This window comes from Neomonachus schauinslandi, chromosome 5 (genome assembly GCF_002201575.2).
Source record: "Neomonachus schauinslandi chromosome 5, ASM220157v2, whole genome shotgun sequence".
Lineage (NCBI taxonomy): Eukaryota > Metazoa > Chordata > Mammalia > Carnivora > Phocidae > Neomonachus > Neomonachus schauinslandi.
The window spans coordinates 104,329,949-104,336,770 of record NC_058407.1 but is presented as its reverse complement, the minus strand read 5'-3'; positions in this window follow the sequence as shown (position 1 = coordinate 104,336,770).

The window sequence follows — 6,822 nt, the reverse complement described above, 5'->3', positions numbered from 1 at the left end:
CAGAGAGGTAATGAAGGCCCAGATGTCATGGAGGACCCTATATGCTTTCCTAACAGTAAAATAATAGATGATAGATAGATGATGACAGATAGATAGATAGATGATAGACAGATGATAGATGATGATAGATAGATAGATAGATAGATAGATAGATAGATAGATGATAGATGATAGATAGATGATAGATGATAGATAGATAGATAGATGATAGATAGATGATAGATAGATGATAGATAAATAGATGATAGATGATGATAGATGATAGATAGATGATAGATAGATAATAGATAGATAGATGATAGATGATAGATAGATAAATAGATGATAGATAGATGATAGATGATGATAGATGATAGATGATAGATAGATAATAGATAGATAGATAGATGATAGATAGATAGATAGATAGATAGATAGATAGATAGATAGATAGATGATAGATAGATAGATAATAGATTTCTGCCCTGACATGGGGATCCTAAAACCCTTGTTTCCTAAATTTTCTGAAGTGATAAGAGCACTAGGTACATCTTATGTTCTAATATTTGGTCTTTAACCCTGGTTCCTGACAAAGAACTTTTAAATCCCTTGGAATTTCCTGGGTGACAATACTGTCTTTTGTTCTAAGAAAGTGATTCTGGGTGGGCTCCTGGATGACTCCTGGATGGGGGCTGGTGAAAGACCAAGAAATAGTTAAAAGCCAGGAATATTCATTCTTACCCTCCATTGTCCAGAGAGGGGAGAGAGGCTGGCAACAAAATTATTTTGATCATACCCACTTAATGAAGCCTCCATACAAATCCCAATAGCATAGGATTTGGAGAGCTTCCAAATTATAAACACATCCTGCTATCAGGAGGATGATGCATCTCAACTCCTTTCAGACCATTTATCTTTTCTTCTAGCTGTTTAGCCACATCTTTTATCATATCCTTTATTATACAATAAACTGGTAAACCTAAGTGTTCCCCTGAGTTATCTGAGCTGTTCCAGCAAATATTTGAATCCAAGGTGGGAGAGGCCATTGTAACCTCTTATTTGTAGCCAAGTCAGACAGAAGTTGTGGGTAACCTGCAGACCTATTATTTAGTATTGGCATCTGAAGTGGGGGGCAGTCTCATGAGAATGAGTCCTTAACTTATGGGCTCTGCACTAACACTGGTTAATGTCAGAATTAAATTGGATCATAGGGCACTTGGCTGGGGTTACAAAGAATTGTTTTGTGGGGAAAAAACCTCCATAAACTTAGTGTGCTTGATAAGTTCTTTATAGATTTTGCTTACTAACCCTTTATCAGATATATCATTTGCAAATACCTTCTCCCATTCCAAAGATTGCCTTTTAGTTTTTTGTTTCCTTTGCTGTGCAGAAGTTTTTATCTAGATGAAGTCCCAATGGTTCATTTTTGGTTTTGTTTCCCTTGCCTCCAGAGACGTGTCTAGCAAGAAGCTGCTACTGCTGAGGTCAAAAAGGTTATTGCCTGTGTTCCTTTCTAGGATTTTGAAGGTTTCCTGTCTCACATTAGGTCTTTCATCCATTTTGAATTTATTTTTGTTATGGTGTAAGCAAATGGTCCAATTTCACTCTTTTGCATGTTGTTGTCCAGTTTCCCCAATACCATTTTTTGAAGAGACTGTCTTTTATCCATCAGATATTCTTTGTGGTTTGTTAAAGACTAGTTGACCACATAGTTGCAGGTCCATTTCTGGGTTTTCTATTCTGTTCCCTTGATCTATGTGTCTATTTTTGAGTTAGTACCATACTGTAATGATAACTACAGCTTTGTAATATAACCTGAAGTCCAGAACTGTTGTATGCCTCCAGTTTTGCTGTTCTTCTTCAAGATTGCTTTGTCTATTTGGGGTCTTTTGTGGTTCCATACAAATTTTAGGATTATTTGTTCTACCTCTATGAAAAATGTTGGTGTTATTTTGATAAGAATTGCATTAAATGTGTAGATTGCCTTGGATAGCATAGACATTTTAACAATATTTATTCTTCCAGTCCATGAACATGGAATGTTTTTCCATTGCTTTGTATCATCTTCAATTTCTTGCATAAGTGTTTTATAATTTTCAGAGTACAGATCTTTTACCTCTTTGGTTAGGTTTATTCTTAGATATCTTATGGTTTTTGGTACAATTGTAAATGGGATCAATTCCTTGATATCTCTTTCTTCTGTTTCATTATTGGTGTACAGAAATGTAACAGATTTCTGTACATTGATTTTATATCCTGCGACTCTGTTAATTCCTGTATCAACTCTAGCAGTTTTGGGGTGGAGTCTTTTGCATTTTCTACATAGAGGATCATGTCATCTGTGAAGAGTGAAAGTTTGACTTCTTCCTTGCTGACTTGGATGCCTTTTATTTATTTTTTGTTGTCTGATTGCTGAGGCTAGGACTTCCAGTACTATGTTGAACAACAGTGGTGAGAGTGGACATCCCTGTCATGTTCCTGACCATAGAGGAAAAGCTCTCAGTTTTTCCCCATTGAAGATGATATTAGCTGTGGGTCTTTTGTATATGGCCTTTATGATGTTGAGATATGTTCCCTTTATCCCTACTTTCTTGAGGGTTTTTTACTGAGAACGGATGTTGTACTTCATCAAATGCTTTTTCTGCATCTATTGAGAGGATTTTATCCTTTCTTTTATTAATGTGGTACATCATGTTGATTGATTTATGAATACTGAACCACTCTTGCAACCCGGGAATAAATCCTACTTGATCATGGTGAATAATTCTTTTAATGTACACTTGGATTTAACTTGCTAGAATTTTGTTGAGAATTTTTGCATCTATGTTCATCAGGGATACTGGCCTATAGTTCTCTTTTTTATTGGGTCTTTGTCTGGTTTTGGAATCAAGGTAATGCTGGCCTTATTGAATGAGTTTGGAAGTTTTCCTTCTACTTCTCTTTTTTGGAACAATTTGATAAAAATAAGTATTAACTCTTCTTTAAATGTTCACCTATGAAGCCATCTGGTCCTGGACTCTAGTTTGTTGGGAGAGTTTTTATTACAAATTAAATTTCATTGATGATTATCAGTCTGTTCAAGTTTTCTATTTCTTCCTGTTTCAGTTTTGGTAATTTATATGCTTCTAGCAATTTATCCATTTCTTCCAGATTGCCTAATTTGTTGGCATATAATTTTTTATAATATTCTCTTTGATTGTATTTCTGTAGTGATCTGTCCACTCCATTTGTGATTTTATTTATTTAGGTCCTTTCCCTTTTCTTTTTGATAAGTCTGGGTAGGGGTTTATCAATTTTATTAATTTTTTCAAAGAACAAGCTCCTAATGTCATTGATTTATTCTACTGGGATTTGTTTGTTTGTTTGTTTCTATATCATTTATTTCTGCTCTAATGTTTATTATTTCCCTTCTTCTGCTGGCTTTAGGCTTCATTCATTGTTCTTTTCCTAGCTCCTTCAGATGTAAGGTTATGTTGCATATTTGAGATTTTTCCTGCTTCTTGAGGTAGGTCTGTATTGCTATATACTTCCCTCTTATGACTGTTTTTGCTGCATCCCAAAGGTTTTGGACCATCGTGTTTTCAGTTTCTTTTGTTTCCATGTATTTTTTAAATTTCTTCTTTAATTTCCTTTCATTCTTTAGTAGGATGTTCTTTAACCTCCATGTATTTGTGACCTCTCCAAATTTTTTATTGTGGATGACATCAAGTTTTATAGTGCTGTGGTCTAAAAACATGCATGCTATGATTTCAATCTTTTTATACTTGTTGAGGTCTGATTTGTGACCCAGTATGTGATCTATTCTGAACAATGTTCCATGTGCATTAGAAAAGAATTTGTATTCTGCTGCTTTAGTATTAAGTGTTCTGAATATATCTACAAAGTCCAGTTTTTCATTGAAAGCCATTGTTTGAGTGTGGTAATAATTTGAAAGTAAAGAAGAGAAACACACAGGGGAGTGTAGGTTTGTTTTTGGTTTTTTTTCCCCCTACTTAATACCACTGGAAGGTTTCTGGTTGTTTCTCCCCCACGTGATTTTTCTTACAGTGGTAAAATACACATAACAAAATTTAGCATTTTATCAATATTAAAATGTACAGCTAGGTGGCATTTAGTAAATTTCCCATGTTTGGCAACCATCACCACTATCATTTTTCAGAATTTTTTTAATAGACTATTTTTTACAGCAGTTTTAAGTTCATGGTAAAATTGAGAAATAGTTAGAGATATCCTATACACCCCCTACCCCACATCACATACACACAGCCTCCTCCATTATCAACTTCCTCCACCAGAGTGGTACATTTGTTGTAATTGATGAACCTATACTGACACAACATCACCCATAGTTCATTGTTTACATTAGGTTTCACTGTTGATGTTATACATTATATGGATTTCAACAAATTTATAGTAACATATATCTACTATTAAGGTATCATACAGAATAGTTTTACTCCTTTAAAAATCCTCTGGGTTTCAACTATTCATCTCATCTTTCCCTCTAGCCCCTGGCCATCACTGATCTTTTCACTGTTTCTATAGTTTTGTCTTTTCTGGAATATCATATATTGGAATCATACAGTATGCAGCCTTTTCAGATTGGCCTTTTTCACTTAGTAATATGCATTACAGTTTCTTTCATGTCTATCAATCATTTCTTTTTAGCACTGAATAGTATTCCATTATCTGAATATATCACAATTCATTTGTCCTGTTGGACTTTTTTGGTTTTTTGTTTTTGTTTTCAACAGATCAACATGATCTATCTCTTGTTTTAACAGAACAGAAGTGATTCTGTTGCTATACTCAGTACAGACAAGAGGGCAAAGGCAAATGCTAAGACATAAATTGCACAATCCAGACAGGAGATGGTGGTGGATTGGGCCAGAGTGGTAGTTGTGGGGGTAATTATAAATGGTAATATTCTTGATTTTTTAGGATAAAGCCAACATAATTTGATGATGAATTAGAACTAAGATGTAAGTGAAACCATTCAATTGAATTTTTGTCCCTAAGTAAATGTTACTGCTTTCTCCAAGGTAGTATAGGGGTTTCTTATAGCAGAAACTGTTGGTCTTTTATCTTTCCTTCTCATCACAAGAATCTATACCTTTGTATACAAGGTGAACATGTTCTTTAGGTTCTATCCAAGACCTTTGCTAAAATTCATCTATATCCCATTATCTGAAATTTTAATATTTACTACATGAATTGTATTAATGCATACCCATATATGAGTGGGAAAGAATGAAGAAAGAAAGAGTAATACATTGTAGGGTAAAATTTGTTTGGGTTAGTGGCACAGTACTACATTGGATTTATCATGGACTGATCCGACCTGGTCCTCTCCTTCGGTACTTCATTCTTCTAGGCTGGAAAGGTCTTTGAACAGGAGTGTGAATTCAAGTCAGCAGTGTGAAGGGTGGGCACACTTTTAAAAATCAGTGTTAATTAGCTGTTAATTTTCCTACATTATTAATTCAAGAAATTAAACTTGATATAGTTGTTTCATTGATCTTCTTCATATTTTTGGAAGTGGATTAGAATGCTCTCAACCAGCTCTGAGAGAAGTGACTTATTTTTTTTAAAGAGGGAAATCATGGAATACAGAATGTCACTACTGGAGGGAATCTTCTGGCTCATCTAGTGTAAACTCTTCTCTTACAAGTTTAAGCAATCTGCTATGAGCTGAGCCAGGCTTTCTGACTCTGACTCTGTTAACTTCCCAATGTTAGAAAGAATAAGCAAGCTCAGATGGAGCTCTGAGCAGTAGGAAATGAAAAAAGAAGCCCAGATCATTTTTTCCATCCTAAAATAAATAAATAAATAAATGTACTACCACATTCTGGCTTCCATAACAGAGCTCCCTTATGCCATTAATGTGGGCAGTCATATATAATGTATTACTGTTACGAGACAGGAGGCCTTTAAAACTAAATGAACTGCAGTCCTTGTTAAAATGCATGTCTCTGTGATAATCAGTGTTCATTAAAAATGTAACTAAATAAAACAATGAATTACAACTTCTTCTTCCAGAACACACAGAAGAGTAAAATTCAAATAAATTTTGTTTAGAATATATCATGAGAAGTAAATTTTATTGCATTTTACTTACAAATAAAAGCAGGGTGGATCCTAGCTACTTTTTACTACAAGATTTTTTAAATTACATTTTTAAACTATGTAATCCAAAAGATTTTGTGGGAGAAGTAAGCAGACACAAATTGATGTTCATTTCCTCTCATTTTTCATGTGTTTTCTTTGGTTAATCAAATACTCTAAAACTATAAAATGCTTCATGTGATAGGAAAACGCTCTGAAAGGCATCCATATTGTTTGTATTCACCAACAGATTTATAGTAGTGACTTCTGGGTTTATAAATTCTACCTCAACCCAAAATCACTTGTCAGACTATAATTTGATTGCAAAATGAAACATCATAAAAGCAAATTGATAGGAAATGTTTTTACTCAGCAAACATGAATTCCAAAGGTGGTGGACATGAATAACCAATTCTTTTAACCCTTTTTACCTCTAAATATTTCCATAGGAAGTGACTTGGTCAGGGGATGGCCATTTTGCATGGCATAATTTTCTTAAGTACTGAGACATTGAAACCCCTATTACTGTAATGGGTAAACAAAATGCAGTGACCTGTCAAAATAATTTTATTTTAATCAAGTAGCATCATGTTGTATTTACTAGTTATGAGTCTAATTTGTACATCATACTGAGAATAACTACTGTCACAAGAGGTTTTTTTCTGCCACAGAGCATCTCTGAAAATGGAATCATGATCATAGGTGCAAGTAAATGTAGATTTGACCTTTAATAATAAA